Below are 18,456 nucleotides of genomic sequence, written 5' to 3' on the forward strand. Positions count from 1 at the left end.
ATTTAGCAATGTAAGACTAGAAGGAAGGCAGCTAGTCATCACCGCCAACTGGTGGGTTGCTCTTTTACCAACGAATAGGAGGATTGACCGTCGCTTATAACTTTCCAGGGCTGAAAAGGCGAGTATGTTTAGTGTAATGACGGGGATTTGAACCCGCGACCCTCAGATTACGAGTCGGGTACTTTAACCACCTGACCATGCTGGGCTAGGTCTGGTAAAAACAAAGAACAATGACTAGGTATTATCTTAGTAACCAACTATTTTGGATTTCATAAGTTGTTTTTTATCACAATGAATTTGGTATGTTAGGAACGGGAGACAATCGCTGACTGTTAAAATGACTATTTTGACTTTCATAAGTTGTTCAATATTAGAGTAAACCTAGTTTTCAAGGAACAGCCAACATTGTTTTACGTGCTAAGAGAACAGATCGCATATCTTTTATGGAGAAGTTTTCTATTTTCAGTGGAGTCAATCTAATGTGAACGACAGGTATTAGTTGAGTGAGTGAATATAGTTATATATATATATTAGTTGTTCCGATTTTAGGTGATTAAGCTATTACAGCGAAGGTGGTCTTGGGTAACAACCGTCTTTACAGTGGACTTTGAAAGTTTTTTTTTGTTTTCAGATGTTAGTCTATTATAGTACATTGTATCTGGAGGAACTAGGTGGCGTTGTCTCAGTACTGACTTCTGAGTAAACTGATAACTTATCTTCCTTTTATAGAAATTGGTCTCCTACAGTGAACGTAGCCCGGAAGGAACAACCAATATAATTTAAGAGTTGCCTTACTGAACAGATATTTTTTCTGTTTTTGAGAATTTGGATTATGTAGTTATCGAACAGTCAACTTTAAAGTGTTGCCTCATCGATTAAATGTTTTCAGAAGTTGGTCTATTATAGAACATTTTTTCGTTAATATCCAAGATAAGTCCACGTTTTGTATTTATTTATGATGTATGTACTGCAGTACCTAGTTCTTCAAGAGCTTCTGTATTCAAATAACACGTACATGGAGTCACGGTGCGTGTAGGTCAAAAATTACTCCATTGTTAGAAAACAAACTGATAGATTTTATTAATAGTATTAATATGTAGATTAACTCGAATCGTGAAGGCAATTACATTACGAAAGATCGAAAACGACTATTAGTCATTGCCATTAAAGATCTGTGCGTTTCTGTAACGTTATTAACAGGGATTTTCAGTATAATTAAGGTTGTTGTTTTTTAATAATTCAAATTTCACTCGTAACGTGAAAGGTTGTGTAAGTGTTGGGATACGCTACTCAACTATACACACGATAAAATTCATTATAGTAAAATATTATAAACCAAGTTTTTTCCACGTTCCGTATCGTATTATCTTTTGTACTGTGTTTAATTAAACAAAGAAGAAAAAATACTTTTCTATGGTTATAATGACGAACATTTGTGCTGTATCAATCACACAATATTACGAGAACTCGACAGAAACGTAGGATACGTGCCCTGATTATTTCAGGTTCGTCTAGTCATCATTAAAATACGTTTTTTTTTTTCTATTGTAAGAACAAAATAAAACCTGTTCACGTGTAACCGATTATAATTATATATAAAGTTTTTTAAAAATATAAATTTGAGTGTTAACTGTATTATTTTCAATGGAGGAGTTGTGAATAGCACGCTAAAATTCTTGTACAATTAATACATTCGCAATATTTTGTATTATAATGCAGTAGGCTCAGTCACCATTAGAACAGTCTAAGGTGTCGCACAGCTCTTGTAGGATTGGATCTGCATACAATGTACTAATGTATTTGCGGTGGAAGCGACAGACCAGGGCTTGTTACAACCTTATTGACCGCCAACTTGCAGGCGCAGTCATACTATTTAAACTGTCGCGTCGTTTGGGCGGGTCTCATCTTTGATAGTGCTCTAATGATATTGGATGGAAATATAAATTTACGATGGCGATGGCCAGATAGCGTGCTACGTGTACGCGTGCACCTGTCTGGAACTGCCAGGACTGTTTCTAACTTTTGCCAGAGGTAGTTAGTTACTCTCAAAAATCACTATTGATCGATTCGTCGAGGGACCAACCACTAAATTTACGTGCTGATTGTTTCGATGGTGGAGATCCCTTCTTTCAAGCTTATTCGTACTAAATCAGAATTTTTTTTTAAATGTTATTTACAATTTGTTGAAAGTTTTTTAAAATCTATTTCTGAACAAGAATTGAATAAGTTTTTCCTTGATAACACACGTTACACTTATAACAACACAGCTCACCGTGTCTGGATCCGGCTATGCTCACTAACGACTGAGTATTTGATAATATTCCCGCTGTATGGTTTATATTGCAAAAGGTTCCGTAGTAAAATTGTCGTGACCAAAGCACACCATTACGCCTTGTTAGCTTTCAATAATTCATCTAGTGTACGAGGATAATAGTTTCCCAGCACCCATTTAAGCAGTTCGTCGTGGAGAAATCCAGCGAATTTGCCGTTTTGGTTTTGTATGGAATAGTGTGAATACCTATTTCATTTTCCTGTTGCTTGAAGTATACATCTGATTTAATTGGAGGTATTACTGAAAGCCTTATCTTGATGAGTCCATACCATGTTGCCCTCGTCTCTTGATTATGTGACGTACAGTCCCTGGGTTATGTTGATGGTTTTTGCCATTAACTTTTGTGTACTTTAATGCTCACCTGTTTCAAAATGTTCCACTTGGCTTACCCCAGCTGGGGTATGACTTGTTGCAAGTCATTTTATGGATGGTCCTGGTGCCTCAAGGTAACTAATATTCCATTGTTTTCCAATATCATCAAGTAAAAGAAATATTCTCATCTTGGAAGTTTAAATCCTCCGACGTGGAAGACGTTTTTATGATCTGAGTGTATGACTACTTTGTGTTGGAAAGGGTTGTTATCTTAAATCCTTCCCAAAGCAACCAATTCATGGTGGCATCACATCACCGATTACGAAACGCCACATCATATCAAAATGTACTTCTGTTGTATGCCGTACCACTGTTACCTCATCGAGGCTGAGGTTTTCACATGCCATGCTGATCTATATATTCAAAATAATTTCATTATAACGTACTCAACCCTCTGTATATATTACTTTGCTAAAATAATAGTTTGTAACTCAAAATATTCAATAATAACCAATGTCTTGCAACAGCATATTTGTCAATAGAATCTGAAATGTGCTACTAAGTTTGAAAAGAAAGGTTTTATAAATTTTCAGAATTAGGTTTACTTTATAAACCTTTCTGCTTCTATAGAAGAGTTGTTATTCACACGACCTTTCATTCACTGATAACCTACTGTGGGGACTAAAGAACCATTAAACATTTTTTCCATGGATAATTTATAGTTAAATTGTGTGGAACGAGTTAAAAGATTTACATATAATTTGAATGTATCAGGAATTACCAACAGTATATCAACTTCAACTGATACAAGAAATGTTGTCGACTACTTTGTTCCTATGTTTGATAAACAACGTAATTAAACACGATTAACGATTCGCTATATAAAAATGTATTTCATAACGGCTGGTATGGGTATTAACACTTTTACTAATAAGGCAGAGAACTTAGGATGACCTAGGAAGGTCGAAACGTTGTTCTCTGCTTTATTAGTAAAAGTGTTAATACCCATATCAGCCGCTATGATATACATTTTTAATTCAAGAGGGTTTCTCGTCATCAAGGATTCGCTATATAGATAAACAATTAGAGTAATATTTTCATTACTTTGTTTCTATAATTCCTAACTCATAATTCAGGATTAATTACATTGGAAGTTAGAACGGGCGATATTTTCAATACTTTGTTTCCATAGTTAATAAAGATTGTGAGTAGTTATATAGATCGGTAAAATAGGTAATATTTTCGAGTAAGTTGTACCTTTATTTACTTAAAAATACTATTAAATTCACTGGATAAAGGAAACTGATAGCATTTTGAATTATGTTTAGTTCTCTACTTACAAAAAAGAATTATTGTTTATTGGTTTTGTTGTTAAGCCCGTCAAGAAAAAAAGGGGCTGGATGTAGCTAAGAGGCTAGCATGGCCAGACTGCATAGTCTAGGGTTCGATGTTCACGTCTCGTTGTCACAAAAAAAAAAAACACGCTCTATGCACTTTGGAGCCTTGGCTGTGTTATAAAAGTGACAGTCAAATTATTACTGATTAGACATAAAGTGGCAATGGACGTTGTTGCTTAAATTTATCACCTCTTATCTTTCACTTCCAAATTATGCTTGGATAATCGTTTTGTAGCTTTGCACAAAAAATATTGTATAACAAACAAACCGTATGAATTTACTGAAGATTTTATTGTACGTCAATAAGAAAGCTGTTAACGTAATTCATTCGGATTAAGTTCAAACCATATAAAATGCGTAGGTTCGGTTATAAAAAAAAGCATGCGCAGAAAGTGAAGAGGTTGTGAAGATGCGAGACGTTGTAGGCTTAAGGACGAGCATCTTCTCTTAAATTTGTAAGGTTCTGTAACATGGAACATTTGAACATTGTTATAAGCGGCTACCTTCAAGGTAAGCCTTATTTTTGTGTATACTGCTAAGAATAGGATATTTTTTATAATGCCAACGATTTAAACGAGTAATGTTTTATTGGCTTTTATCACATAGTATCCCTTTACCGGGTAAACGCTGATAAAATGTTGTTTTTTTTATTTCTTAATCCTCTCCTTCTTGTATACGAAGAAGGTACTGAGACCAGGAAACCTAAGACACTTGTGGTTAGTTTTAAACAGTACTCACAAAGAAAAAGGAACATTAGTGTCATACAGATTAATTTAACTTCTATATGTGATATTTTACCAAAGTCATAACAACATCTATATAGAGGAAGAGCACATTGTGTCATTTTAATGGTCAAAATACTAACATGGTGTAAGAACACTATGCGTTGTTTCAACTTTGTCCAAACACTAGCACAGTGCTAGGACACGTTGGACTGTTAGTTTCTTAATGTTTTAATTATTTTGTAAGTAGTATTTGGTTGTTTTTTGAATTTTCAGGCAAAACTACACGAGGGATAACTGTGCTAGCCCTCCTTAATTTAGCAGTGTAAGACAACTAGTCATCACTACCCACCGCCAACTTTTTGGCTACTCTTTTACCAACTAATAGTGGAACTGACCGACACACATAACGTTCCCGCGGCTGAAAGGACGAACATGTTTAATATGACGGGGATTCGAACCCGCAGCCTTCAGCTTACAAGTCTAGTGTCCTAACCATTTGACCATGCTGGGCCTTGCTACCGTTGAACTTCGTTGTTTTGCTGCTCTTTGTTCTTTAAATACTCACAAATTTCAGAACTATAACTAAAAAAACAAGGAAACTAACATAAGGTAAATACGAAGCCTAATGACTCTGAAATGCTTACATTGTTGAAGAAAAGGAAGTAATCTTCGTATTCAAAAATAAGGAAGATTAATTCGAAAATACTGTGACTTCACTCAATATGTCTCCAGAGAAACATGCTGTTTTTGTATTATTTCTTTTTATTCTTTCAAACACTTTTCAATCGATCGCCATTCCGTCATTTTTCGACGGATTGTCTTATAATACGTTGGTCCAATACGTTCAGACTGTTTTTCATTCCATTGATTTAAGCCTTTCTCAGGGTTATATGGAGTCCAAAATCAAACAATGCAAAAATATATATTTTGGGCTCCTGTGCAATTATATTTATAGCAATCGAATTGAAAAGTGGTACAAATATAACTTTTCGTGCGCCTAACACATTGACTTTAAAAAAAAAAACAACTTGATTTGCCCATTTATAATAACTTTAGGGGGTTCAAAGTTCACAAAAAAACAGCAACGTAATTTTGACGTTTTTGTTCAATAACTCAGCCATAATTTGACCAACTTGCATGGGATTTTGTATAAAGATACTTGTCTACAGGTTCCACACATTTACAAACGAAAATTGTTGACTTGCCCATTTTTATTAATTATATAGGGATCAAGATGCAAAACAAAAAAGCATTTTAGGATTTTCTGACAATTGCTCCGCCGCATTTCAGCCATTTATATAGAATTTGTACAAAGATAATGTTTATACGTCAGTACATATAGTACAAAAATTTGGGATATGCCCATTTTTGGTCATTTTTTGGGAGGCCAAAAGGTTGAATAAACCTACATTTGTATAAATTTGGTCAATTATTTAGTCTTATTTCGATCACTTTGCTTTACATGGAATTTGCTACAGAGATACTCTTTGCAGGTCCCAAACAGAGAAATATTTAAAAAAAAATTAGAATTTGTGTCTTTTTCTCAATTTTTAGCCACGGGATAGAAGCTAGAAGAATGGCTCGGGAATTTTAGTTTCGACGTAGCGGCTCATAGAATGGCTTTGAGTCTATTTAAGTACAAACCTTCAGCTTATTGCTGCAGCGCTCGGCCGGTTTAAAAACTAACCTAACTATAACTGCGGCTATTGAATATTCCCTATTGTTTAGGAAGGAAAATGCAGTTTACGGTTTCTGTAAACTATGACAATCAACTTACTGGGGATTTGGTATAAAGATACCTTCTTGCAACTCCTAAGAAAACATATAGAAAGTTTTCGATTTTTCTCTTGTCAAAATTGGACATGTTGGGATTGCATGGCGGAGACATGTTTCATTCGCCCGCAAATGTTGGCTTCTTTAATTAAGTTGCACATTTTACTTTTTGTAGATTTTCTCTGTAAATATTTGCATGAGTAATTTTGGTATTGAAAAACAAGGGAAATTAATACGAAACTACTGTGACTACCAATAAAGTCTGTCATGGCTAGATAGTTAGGAGCTTGACTTACAATCTGAGGGTTGTGGATTCGAATCTCTGTCCCACCTAACATGTTTGCCCTTTCACCCGGGGGGGGCGTTGTAATGTGCGTTCAATCCCACTATTCGTTGTTTAAAAGAGTAGCCCAAGAATCGGCGGTCGATGGTAACGACTAACCGCTTTCTCTCTATTCTCTAGTCTAGTCACTGTTAAATTAGGGACGGCTAGCGTAGATAGCCCTCGTGTAGCTTTGTGCGAACTTAAAAAAACAAACAAACAAATAGATTCTGTGCAATGATATCTATACGTGTTTAACGTCAATACTATATATACTGGACTTGTATTCCTTTAATTTGTTTACACATATCACGTATAGGCGGTGCTTGTATGCGGTACGGTAAGTTACTTGCAACTGTAACAACTTATTTAAGCGAATCAGTCATAATAGTGTATGGCAAAAACGTCGATTTCTGTTTGTATGTGTGTGTGTCTTTGTTACCACGATATTGACAAGTCTTGATTCCTGCTTGTGCTTCTTTACGACGATATACTGATGTTTGCTATTCGTTTCTAACGGTCACAGATCCTTGTTGAAACATCGCGTGTTTGTTATTGTGTTAAACTGCTAATAGAGTTGTCTTCGTTATTCTTTTAAGGCATTTTAAACTTTGTTTTTGCGTGGACTTAACCAGTGTCATATCTCTGAAAAAAACTGGTTCAGTTTTGCTCAAACCTTTTCTTATTGTTGACGGTGTTGAACTTACGAACTTTACCAAATACAACATTTTTTTTCGCAAAGGTACTTGAATACATTTATTTCTGTGTTAGTTGGACTACTTGATCCCGAGTCGAGATTATACGAAAAGATGTTTCACCCATTATATCTACTGCATGTACAAGGAGGCTCGGCATGGCCAGGTGGTTAAGGCACTCGACTCGTAATCTGAAGGTCGCAGGTTCAAATCCCCGTCACATGCTCGCTCCTTCAACCGTAGGGACGCTATAATGTGACGGTCAATCCCACTATTCGTTAGTAAAAGAGTAGCCCAAGAGTTGGCAGTGGGTGGTGTTGACTAGCTGCTTTCCTTCTAGTCTTACACTGCTAAATTAGGGACGGCTGGCGCAGATAGCCCCCGAGTAGCTTTGCGCGAAATTAAAAAACAAACTGTTTTTAGTCGAGACTAATTAAACCATCAAATCTGCTAATTTCGTGTCTAAATGACCAAATAAAAAAATAGTAAAAAAGGAACATATCAGTAGAGTTTTTCTAATTTTCTTTATTCATTTTAATGCTTATATTCTTTTTGTATTTCTTTACGAAGCAAAAGTCTTAATCAGAATATATCTAAACGCCAAGGACGTGATATTGTTTAACATGCCCAGACTATGATTCAAAGGTTTATGGTTTACGACATTTTGTCGTAACAAAGTGCTTCGCACTTCGAGCCTGTGGGTGACTTTAGGGTTAGCCATTCTTTAATTTATATATGATTATTCAACATCTTATTAAAATCAACAATGAAACTCTCCTATGAAAGTATGAAAGCCACTAAAAATCAAGGAGCAGGGGTGTAGATCCTGGAGGGATGGGGGTATACATCCCCCCTTCATTTTAGTTGGGGGGTATGGTGCATACAATCATTTCCCACTACAGTTTGGTAATGTACATCTTTAATATAGGCGTGCTTCTAAGCTTTTCGGTCTAAGCGATAGTTCGTAAGTATCAGTCAGTAGGCCTAAGTATACATCCAAGTATTATGGCAACAAGATTACTCTGTGACTGCATGTTTACAGCTTTCAGGCTCATGTAATCAGAGATTACCAATTTGCAAATTGAACAGTTTACATAAGTGGTTGCAAAAATTATCCCCCCCCCCATCGGGTGTAAAAATTCTACGCCCCTGTCAAGGACTATACTTCAAGTAGTAATTAATCGTTAAATACTGTTTTTATTGAGCATGAGAAGACATCCAGTGAAGCATAGGACGCTGCTTCAAGTGATAACACTGCACAACAATTGTTTTGAAAAGTTTTTGCTGATTGTGACAGGGACTTGGTGGGTATGCACAAATATAGTTTTGGTTTTGCTTCATCACGTAGGAACTCTGAGAAATAGACAGTTAACTGTTTACCGGCAATAACGTATTTAATTGCGTTTATGTTTCTAATACGCTATTAAGTTCAACATAATTAAACGTGTTTTGCTCCTGATTTTCGTTTGTATTCAATGTCCGGTGCATCATGTTGCAGTTTCTAACAGTATTCAGCAAGCATTGACGGATTTCAGTTGCCCTGATATCGTTTTTCCATTGTAACAATGTCCTGGTAAAACTGAAGATTTCGATGAAACGGTACGTGATGGGCAAATTTGGATGTGATTTTCGTGATCAGCAGCCAAAAATCTATAAAGAACACCCAACAGTGTTCAAGAAGCAAAAACTTTGTTGTGCAGTGTATAATTAGACATGTTTGTGAGATGAATGGTTTGTTTCAGATAGTTTGTCTATTATTATGTACTTATAAGCCAAATTATTTAAATAACATTCTTTACGCAGTATTTAGAGAAAAAAATGTGTGTTTATCTGAGACTGCTTCCTCCGAGCAGAGAATGCTGAAGTATCGAAATGAAGATAATCTCTTTACGTAGGTCAAAATATACATAAATTAAGACTTTTATCTAGTTTAAAATTACAAAACGACTACGCATAATTTATAACGTGGTCAACACACGCAAAGACAGATGCCAAATTGCTTAGTCCTTTTTGCCTAGAAAGTATAAGAGATTTTAGTCAGGTAACTAATTTTATTTTAACATTTTTTGGGCTTAATGTCTTTTAGCTCTTGTGATTATTATACGCTATGAACAAAGACTTTTATACAAAGTTACTCAAACCATCAAAAGAGAAAAGAATGGCACGTTTAGCCGCTGGCAGCAAACTGCATTCAATTCTGTCGTGATGCGGATCAGCAGTTAAGCCTAACTGTGATAGAATGAAACCTTGTAGAAACACAAAGTGCATCATTTACTATACTGGTTAGCACGAAGTAGCAGATAAGATGACTAATCCAGCACGTGTCTCGGTGTGTATTTGATGATTGCAGATTAACGTACTTTCAAATTGAAGGTACGTCAGTAGTGCTTATTAAGTTGCAAGAATACCAATGTTGGGATGGCGGCTCATGTGTATTTTGTTGTCAGTATGGTAAACTAAATACGTAAGCCTCGAAATCCAACAAAAGAAAAGGAAAATAAACATTAATCATAACAACCAAACAGTGACTGCGAATAATTATAATGATAATTGGGTGCCAGAGTGTTCTAATCATGGATACGGCATCACGTGTGAGATAAGTTAAATGATAGATGACGCTTAAGTTTTGAAAAAATTAGTCAGTGGTGCCCCCTATAATTTGATTATCGGATACGGAGAAGAAGAACTTACTAATCATCATTTTTTGTTGTAAAGCGTACAGGTCCGAATAAAGGACCGTTAAAAAGTATACATGTGCACAAGTAACAAAGTAATGTAGCTATGTTTTGCCGTTGTTTTATCTCATTGCTGTGTCATAATTTAATTTTTTTATGATTTTTTTCATTCTAAAATAACACTTGTGTCTTTCGTTTGTTTCTTTTATAGTGTTTCTGCTACTATGATAGCTGTTTAACAACCACAACGTCATCATCACACACGTACGTGTGATGTAACAAGTTGTAGTTATAGGTGAATTATAGCGCTGATGCTTATGGTATTTCATGTGTTAAATGTTTGTGGATTATATGTGAACATCCGTGCAATTGTATAACTTATATTTCATGCAAAATTGCTTTGAGATTTAATCTCATAGCATCTGATTTTTACAAATTTTCTGAGAGGGCATGTCCCCAGTCCACGGTAACATTAACACGTGTTGAATACTGACTGTGCTCAGCAAAATATGTGTGTTGGCTCTTAATCTCACAAATTAGAACTACCCTTTAAAACATTCTGCGTACAGGCTTATCATAGATTTATTTGTTTTTCAATAACAGGGTGAGATTTTTGCTGAAACGCCTTGTGCCCTAACATAACATAATAAAGTCTAATTTTCCCAGATTTGATTAGCATAACCAACCACGTGTAAAGCTGTGTTTACGACTTAACAATAAATTTAACTCGTTCATTCTCACCATTACGAACGCTGGTTCTGTATTGTCAACCTAACTGTTCCATTAAAACCAGTCCATGACTCCAGATAATTGCAGAAAGAACATAATGGGGCCTTTATACAATCGGTGTCAGGTTATTTAATTAATGAAGTAGAAATGTGCTGCTCGCGATGACTTACCAAAATTCGTGGAGTGCTGCCCCCTGTGAAAAATTATTGCCTACTTCCGCTCTACACTTTCCGTGTCGTGGGTGCGATATAAGAGTAGCAATCATAAACCCTTATTCGATTAGTTTGTTTGTTTTGTTTTTGAATTTGCGCAAAGATACACGAGGGCTATCTGCGCTAGCAGTCGCTAATTTAGCAATGTAAGACGAGAGAGAAGGCAGCTAGTCATCACCATCCACCGCCAACTCTTGGGCTACTCTTTTATCAGCGAATAGTGGGACTGACCGTCACTTTATAACGCCCCTATGGCTGAAAGGGCGAGTAGGTGCGACGAGGATTCGAACCCGCGATCCTTAGATTACGAGTCGAATGCCTTAACCCACCTGGCCGTGCCAGGCTATTCAGTCAGACAAGTGGGTGCTGTTGCCTAGTTGTTTTGGTTTCGTTTACCGTTTATTGGTGTATTGGTGTATTGCACCAAACAAACGGTTAAAGAAAAGTAAAATTCGTTGTAAAATGTGAACATTAAAACTAAAGAAACTTTAAAAAGCTGGTAAAACCTTAAATAGAATTAAAAAGCCTTATAGCCCTTAATAAACTTAAAAAACACAAGTAAAGTGGAAAATATCACCATTGCCAAAAACACTGTCGATAGTCAGCGGTACACCTGTGGGGTATTAAAACATCTATTTTTATCATTCACAAAACCACACATTTATGGGCCAGTCCCAGATAAAAGAAAATGATTGGATAAAAAACTGTTGCCAATTTATGTACTCTCTAGGTTTTCAGTTAAGAATTAGGTACGAATAGGTATACATATGTTCTGCCTTAGCACGAAATTTTGAATCCGACAAACAAATTGATATTCTTACGACTTGTTGTTAGAACTGATAATAAAAACCCAACCCCACCTATAATAATAAAATATCCTCTTGTAGTGCTCTACATATCATTCATTTCTAGTGATTATTTTTGTAAAACATGCCGTGTATGCTCGTGCAAGGCATAGTTATGTTTCTTATTACAATAAAGCAAATTTCATTCGTGGAATTGTACGGAAAACATGTTTTTCATTACAGTCGTAATGATGCACTCGGCCAGGGGCGTATCTAACGGCCATCTAAAGGTAAATGGACCCCTTTAGGTGGAGCCCCTATTTACTTTCACTTCATACATAATACTGGTATGAATAGAGCCCGCCAACCTCTTCCCCCCCCCCCTCTTTTGTTTTTAGCTGACCGGGTATTTAGGCTTAAATTCGCCCTTGCACTTGGCGCGACATAATTCATTTCCATCAGATGTGAGAATAGCACATATTCCAGTTATTACTGTTATTATTTTATTCACTATTTAACCAATATTTTGCCACATCGGTTATACAGGGTAGCCCGTAAGACCCTACCCATCCATATATCTTATGTATCCAGTGTATCTGTGTGCTATCCCTCATTCTCGCTGCATAATATACCTACGTACTTGTCAAACTACGCTCTTCAAGTGTAAATGGGCTTACATCGGCCATATTTATCTGAAAAAAAAGAAACACATTTATAATACATGTGTAATTAAACATAACATAATAACATATGGATGGGTAGGGACTTGCGGGCCATCGTGTATAACGACAAATCACGTAATATCTAATTATATTACCAGAGGTGTAAAATTCATAAAAAAAAAAGAAACACGTCGAAGAATAAGTGACATTTCGTATATACTTTCAACAATGTTATTCTTTTGTTCCAACTACATAACAAATTTCTGTTACTTTTACCCAGTTAAGCCTAACCTGTAATGTTCTCATATGGTTACCGGTTAATTCCTCTCTGTTGCACTATTTTAACTTAACTTCCGCTGTTTGTGTGTCGATTCTAGAATTATCATTAAATTAATTACCTGCGCGCATAGTTTTATATGTATAGATATATATAGTTTTCAAAAATTGTAGACCATAGCGAAGAAAGCTAGTGTTTTTAAGTTTCTGTTAAACTTGTGTGTATCTGAAGAGTGACAACCATGTTATGAAGTTTGTTACAATCACTTCCCAATAAAATTTTAATTGCATATTAATAACTGATTTGGACGTATTTTTCTAAGAAAGTTGTTGATGTATGAGGTGTAACTGTTACAAGGGAATTGATGTAAGATCATATTACGTAGGCGAAGCCCATACAGTTTGTAGTATGAATGTACTTAGGCTACGTAAATACAAATTGTAGTGTTTAATGACAGTAACATACCTAATAGCTTATATTATTGCGTTAATACGATTACATTTGGCCAGGTGTTTTATGGTGCTGACTCGCAATCTGCGAGTTATAATCCTTTGTCACCAAACATGCTTACTCCTTACAGCCATACGGTGTTATAATGCCACGGTCAATTCAGCTATTCGTTACTAGCAGGGTAGCCCAAGAATTGGCGGTGGGTGGTGACGACTACGTGTCTTTCACTGCTAAATTAGGGACAGCTAGCGCAGATAGCTCTCATGGGGCTTTGTGCTAAATTTAAAACAACGCAAAACCCGTTTACGTTTGAAAATCCACTGTTTTCTTTCGTTTGTTTTTACAAGTGGGCTCAGTGGTAGGTTAGAGGGACTATAACTCTAAAAATCATTTTTCGATACAAGCAATAAGCAGAATATAGATAATTCGTTTCTGAGTGTTTAGACTGTTACATTAAGGTGGTGGCCATCTGATATAAATCGTCTCCTTGGCTGATTAGTTTATTTTTGAATTTCGCGCAAAGCTACAAGAGCCATCCCTAATTTAGCAGTGTAAGACTAGAGGGAAGGCAGCTAGTCATCACCACCCACCACCAACTCTTGGGTTACTCTTTTACCAACGAATAGTCGGCTTGACCGAAACAATACAACGCCCCACAACTGAAAGGGCGAACATGTTTGGTGTGACGAGGATTCGAACTCGTGAGCCTCGGATTACGAATCGAGTGCCTTAACCATCTGGCCATGCCGGCCCGAACTCTCATATTAACAGCTCGAGTACACTATAAACTAAACCATGCCTGGTCCTCTAACTTACAGGATTAACTCTTTAACAGAGCATAGAGTCTTATTGGGTGGCATTTCTAACCAATGATTTTGCTGAATTTATGAGAACTGACATAGTTCAAAATCTAAATCCTGTATCTGAAAAAAGTTTTATTATTTTATATCCACTAATAAGTTTTGTGTGGTAATAATAACGTACTATAATCCACACGTTTTTGTTGTTGTTGTTTTTTCTCGGATCCTTATGTTCTCTAACATTTACAAACACCAAGAAAATACAGCGTTTTTTAGTAAAGGTTAGGTTAGGGTTTTGTTTTGATATAGCTGAATACAACATAACCACCATTTTCTCATTGTGAAAATCATGTTAACAATCTACTCATTTGATTTACAGTCCTACGTCCACGATAACATCGCTCACTTATTAGTAGGTAGAATCCCTCCCTTAAAGATCTACATTACAGTGAAATGTTTAATTATGTCAACTTTGGCTATTAGGAGTGCTTTCTGTGTAAAACGTTCCAAAAGAAACTCAGACGTTGTCTGATTGTTAGCGTAATGAGCTGTCTCTTTCAACATCTCTTCTACGATTAATTGGAAAGATATGACGAGAAATCAAACTAACTTTTAAGCAAAACTTTTTGCACCGGGAGACGTGTAATTATGATATCTCTAACTGTTATTAGTAATTTCATTTTCCATTACAACATTTAAATGATATTAAACCTGTCATCGGAAATCATTACTCTCATAAATTAACCGCAGCTTGATGTTTATATTTAATTTACACTGTGGCGACCTCTAGAAATGGCAGAAATCAATATTTCAATGTAATCGGTGTATTAAATAGCCAATATAAAGCGATAGGTTTCAGAAACCATCTGCGCCTGCGTACTAAAACCTGGCAAGTGATTGCCAGTTGACGAACTTTGGGATGCAAGATAAAATGCCTGATGAAACAAAAGTCTTAATTACCTTTATACAACGTATTACAGAAAAATCCAAGGACGTTTTATTTTTTAAAATTTTTTCATAGTGCAGTATATGTCTGTATGGGTGGGTAGAACGCTTTCACTCATAAACTAAATCTCTCCACTAGATGTTTTGTAAATTTAAGTGATTTATCCTTTGGGATAAAGGGGCTAGGCACCTTTAAAACTCTACCATTTTAAACATATTTGTAAGGGTGTCTTTGAGGGATACAACTAGACTTATCCATTTTATAGGAACGCTGTATCTTTGACACTGTAATGCCCACACCACACCAGTCATCAAATAACCTCATCCACCCAAGCACTAATTCTGGAAGATAAACCCTGATCTTACCTACTTTGTAGAAACACTGCTTGATGAATTATAGAAATAAAAGTGAATGTAAGTTTTTTATGTAATGAATCATCGATGTTATATGTGTTTTAAAATATTTTCGGGTTGAGTTGATCAGTTTTAGGATTCACGTTTCTTTTATTTTTAGGTTGCTATTGGTATTGTATTCTCCTTTTTTTACATTGTCATTCATACTCTATTAATTTTTACATTATCGATATTGTACTCCATAATTTTACATTCCTATTGGCACTCTTTTATTTTTGTAGTTCTACTGACATCGTATTATATTTCAAATATCAATATTGACACACTGCATTTTAATGTTTACGTTGTCATTTACATATTGTGTTCTCTGGTTTTTTTTTCATTGCTTTACCAAACAATGTAACTTGGAAGTAAATTTAACGAATTGTGTTGCAAAAATCTTTTAATGTGCTAAACACGAAATACATTTTCACAACTTCGATATTTCTTGTATATTTCTTCTTACTTCATTTTGTTTGCTTCAAGTCAAGCGCAAAGCCAGACAGTGGGCTATCTATTCTGTGTCTACCACGGGTATCAAACCCTGGTTTTTAGCTTTAGAAGTTTTCAAAGTTACCGCTGAGTTACTAAGGGCATTAGTAAATCATTAAGATTTAGTGAAACAATTACTTCTTAGTCATTTAACAATCAAGATTAAAAGTATTTAACTGATGGTTTTCGTGAATGTGATGTCAAAATTATGAGTTAGAATCACAAGCCGTTGTTACCTTTCTTCAAGCCTTGGTTTACCAAAAGATTGATGATAGACAGAGCACCACCTTCACTTCACACTTTTGAATCATCATGAAAGAACGTCACATAATTATAATTAATTGTACTAAAGTAAATTTTATTTTGGTATTCTCAAACACATAAGAAAAATTTTTAATTCTGTCCTTATCTGATGTACCTATCGCAGTAGATGTAGAAAAGAGACATTGAAAATCCACCAACACGATTTATTTTAAATAACTTTTATTTGTTATCTGATGTAACTATCGCAGTAGATGTAGAAAAGAGACATGGAAAATCCACCAACACGATCTATTTTAAATAACCTTTATTTGTTATCTGATGTAACTATCGCAGTAGATGTAGAAAAGATAATGGAAAATCCAGTAACGTATTCCATTTTGAATACTGCCCCCCAGTGGATCAGCGTTATGTCTGCGGACTTACAACGCTAAAAACCGGGTTTCGATACCCGTGGTGAGCAGAGCACAGATAGCCCATTGAGTAGCTTTGTGATTAATTCAAAACAACAATATCCTCTCACTATCCTATATTTTAGCCCCCCGCTAGTATAGCGGTAAGTCTACGGATTTACAACGCTAAAATCAGGGGTTCGATTCCCCTCGGTGGGCTCAACAGATAACCTGATGTGACTTTGCTAAAGAAAACACACACCCATTTTGAATTACTAACGCTTGCTTATTTGCGTAAGTATTACAGTAAATGCAAAAAAGGAATATGGGAAAACGCAATAAAATGTTCTATTCTAAATCACTTGAATATTTATCAGACGCAAGCATTACAATAGTGGTAACAAATGAACATCAAAGTTCAACAAGAATGAGCATGGAAGCTTCAACAAAATATCTTATTTTATTCATTTCTATATAATTAATATACTTCAATATAAGTCATCTATCGTACAATAGGATAGCGGGAAGTCTACGGACTTTATAGCTCTAAAATCCGGGATTTGATTCTCGCGGTAGACACAACAGATATCCTAATATAGCTTTACTATAAAGAAAAGAAACAAACCATCCAAAGGGAGCCTGACAATATATATGCATTACATTTAAATGAGTGATCACCTACACAAATTTTATTTTACGTCAAACTGTCCTTAATTTACGAAAGGTACTACTAACATAAGCACATTGAAAGCTTGAAGATGAACGGGTATTAATCACTCCCATTTCTGGGTATGGAGAAGAATGTTGTGTTTGAGAGAGAGAAAGTTTACGGAAAAGCCAAATATAATGAACCATTATATATATATATATATATCTTTTAAGTTTATATTAATCTGAACTACTGAATTTTTATTCACTTTTACGTGATTATGTTATAATGTCTTCTCATGATGATTTTAATTACCTTGATAGGCTGTGTTGACAAGGCAAAACAGAAAGTATCTGACATATTCAGCAAACATAGGAAACAAAATTGAATAGCACTTTTATCGTTATATTATTTATTGTTGCTTTGGGTTGCACATTATTGACTGAACAAATCAAGGGTTGGTTTTACTTACAATATTGAAACTTTTTTTTTTCTCTCTATTAAACCTTAATTTTTAGGGCAAGCGGTTACGTTGTCATATGAATCATCCGGGTTTTAATATCTGTGGTGGCCACATCACAGCTAGTTCAATATGCCGTTTTGCGCTTAACAACATACTAGTAACCCCCCCTCAATTGCGCAGTGGAATGTTTGAGGACTTTTACTGTATAAAAACTGGGTTTCGATACTCGTGGTGGGAAGAGTGCAGATAGCCCTTTGTGTAGCTTTGTGCTTTATACCGAACAGTACAGGTAAACAAACCCTTTCTAACAAAGAACGTTGTACTGATAAAACATTTCTCGAAGTATCCGCATTGCTTGCTTGCTTGTTTGTTCCTTTTTAGAATTTCATGCAAAGCTACAAGAGGGCTATATGCGCTAGCCATCCCTAATTTAGCAGTGTAAGACTAGAGGGAAGGCAGCTAGTCATCACTACCCACCGCCAACTCTTGGGGTACTCTTTTACCAACGAATAGTGAGACTGTCACATTATAATGCTCACCACGGCTGAAAGGGTGACTATGTTTGGTGTGCAAAGGATTCGAACCCACGACCCTCAGATTACAAGTCGAGTGCCCTAACTACATGGCCATACCGGACCTATTCACATTGCTAAACCAAATTATTGTTTCTATTTTAAAGGTTTGTTTGTTTTTGTGTTTTTAATTTAGCACAAAA

General features: G+C 35.6%; 1 long non-coding RNA gene across 3 annotated transcripts in view; it reads left to right on the forward strand.

The window, feature by feature from the left end:
• Positions 1 to 18,456, forward strand: part of LOC143227255 (uncharacterized) — a 53,563-nt gene that overhangs the window by 22,396 nt on the left and 12,711 nt on the right. For 2 of the 3 annotated variants that reach the window (XR_013014965.1, XR_013014967.1), the window contains exon 2: positions 10,443 to 10,526. The exons of the other annotated variant lie outside the window; for it this stretch is intronic. This is a non-coding gene — a long non-coding RNA (uncharacterized LOC143227255). The remainder of the gene's footprint in view (positions 1 to 10,442; positions 10,527 to 18,456) is intronic. 3 annotated transcript variants of the gene reach the window in all.

This window comes from Tachypleus tridentatus, chromosome 9 (genome assembly GCF_004210375.1).
Source record: "Tachypleus tridentatus isolate NWPU-2018 chromosome 9, ASM421037v1, whole genome shotgun sequence".
NCBI lineage: Eukaryota > Metazoa > Arthropoda > Merostomata > Xiphosura > Limulidae > Tachypleus > Tachypleus tridentatus.